This window comes from Haliaeetus leucocephalus, unplaced genomic scaffold, assembly GCF_000737465.1.
Source record: "Haliaeetus leucocephalus isolate CR32 unplaced genomic scaffold, Haliaeetus_leucocephalus-4.0 Scaffold840, whole genome shotgun sequence".
Taxonomy (NCBI): Eukaryota; Metazoa; Chordata; class Aves; order Accipitriformes; family Accipitridae; genus Haliaeetus; species Haliaeetus leucocephalus.
The window spans coordinates 4,758,868-4,760,606 of NW_010973276.1; the positions used below are offsets into that span (position 1 = coordinate 4,758,868).

A 1,739-nucleotide genomic window follows, 5' to 3' on the forward strand; every position below is an offset into this window, starting at 1 on the left:
CCCCGGAGGGGCCGCCGCGGGGCAGAGCTCCCGGCAGGCGCCTACCGCGGGGAAGCGGTTGCTGCCGCGAAGCCCCCACACGCGTGAGCGCTGACACCCGGGGCAGCGGCCCCTCCTCCGGCGCGGGGGACCGCAGACCCGACCCCCGCTCCGCTCGGCGGCAAAACGACCCGCCCGTCAGCCACGGGGTGAAAGAAAACGGCTCTGCCGAAACCCGGGATCGAACCAGGGACCTTTAGATCTTCAGTCTAACGCTCTCCCAACTGAGCTATTTCGGCCGCAAGAAACCCCCACGCTGGCCGCGGATACGACCCCGCCCAGCGCACCCGTGGGTGCCTGTGGCCCCGGCCCTTGCCTGCCCTTCCCACGCGGGTTTCACCCACGCAGAAGCAGCGCCCAGTTCCCGGGGCGTTCAGGGGTTCCCCCCCTCCCCCTCCTTCCCACTGCTTTCCAACCTCCCGCAGGGCGGGGACGGGACCCCAGGCAACCCCCCCGCCCCCCAAATAGCAGCAGCAGGGTGCTCAGAAAGCACCCCGGGAAGAGCGGCGGACCCCGACCCCCGGCCCAAAAAGCAGCTCCGCCTGCTTTACCTCGCCCCCCGCCGCAGGCTGCCCCGCGGCCCGTCGGTTCCACGGCCGCGTCACAGACAAATCCTCGCGTGGGGGCCGCCGGGGAAAAACGGCAGCCGGCGACAAAACAAGCGACCTCCCCGTCGGGGAATCGAACCCCGGTCTCCCGCGTGACAGGCGGGGATACTCACCACTATACTAACGAGGACAGGCACGCAGCGAGTTTTTCCCGCCGTCCGCTATAAGGACGCGTCCGCCCCACGCAGCGTGGGCCTCACCCCGCGAAAAGCCGCCCGCAGGCCCCGCGCTGCTCCCGCAGATGCTGCGGGCGCCGGGGCGCAACGCGGGGGGAGCGGCGCGGGGCGGTCAGCCCGCTGGGCCTGACGTGCGGCCCGCAGCACGTCTCTATGTGCCGCGCAGAAGCGGCGGTGCAGCGAGGGGATGTAGCTCAGTGGTAGAGCGCATGCTTTGCATGTATGAGGCCCCGGGTTCAATCCCCGGCATCTCCACTTGTTTTGCCCCCGATCTGCCAAGCCGGTTGTTTTTGCTTCCTCTCGCCCAGTTTTCCAAAGGAGCCGTTTATTTGTAAACGGGCTCGACCTTGTCCTTTCTTTCCTTCCCTCCCATAAGCACAGAGCAGTTTGCAAACTTCTGCTGCAATTCTTGCTAGAGAAAGGTGCCCAGCCAAGAGCTCACACCACCCTCCTGCCCGCGGTCATTGCTAAACACCATGGCGCTGCAGCGTGTACGTTATAAACACACAGCTACAACAGGCTTGCTTGAAAACAGAGGGTGCTGTTTCATCAGTGTGATAAATGAATTTGCTCTCAAACAGGATTCCAATCAAAGTTTACAATTTATTAAATGAATAAAGGCAAGCAAACAGCGCTGGGCACACCTGCAGCCTCTGCTCTACCAAGATGGGCGCTGTGAAAAGCAACCCAGCTTCTTTTATAGTCTAACATTAGTTACTTATTCATACTAGGCATGTTCTTCTAAAAGACTCTCCACCTCCTGGTTGTGTGGGTGCAGTAGTTCTCCTAGAAACTTCTCGAACTCTCCTCATTGGCTGAGGGTCTTCTATACAATGTATCTCTGACCGCTCCCCACTGCTCGGGCCAGACAGCAGACAACCTGTGCAACAGCCGACACCCTGCACAGCACCAGCTG

The 1,739-nt window shown here is 62.3% G+C and overlaps 3 non-coding genes across 3 annotated transcripts; 1 reads left to right on the forward strand and 2 right to left on the reverse strand.

Annotated features, from left to right (window-relative positions):
• Positions 1-205: 205 nt before the first annotated feature.
• On the reverse strand, positions 206-278 carry TRNAF-GAA. The gene has a single exon. It is a non-coding gene; the product is annotated as a tRNA-Phe (tRNA).
• Positions 279-705: 427 nt separating this feature from the next.
• TRNAD-GUC lies at positions 706-777 on the reverse strand. Its single transcript has one exon. It is a non-coding gene; the product is annotated as a tRNA-Asp (tRNA).
• Positions 778-1,006: 229 nt separating this feature from the next.
• On the forward strand, positions 1,007-1,078 carry TRNAA-UGC. The gene has a single exon. It is a non-coding gene; the product is annotated as a tRNA-Ala (tRNA).
• Positions 1,079-1,739: the final 661 nt, after the last annotated feature.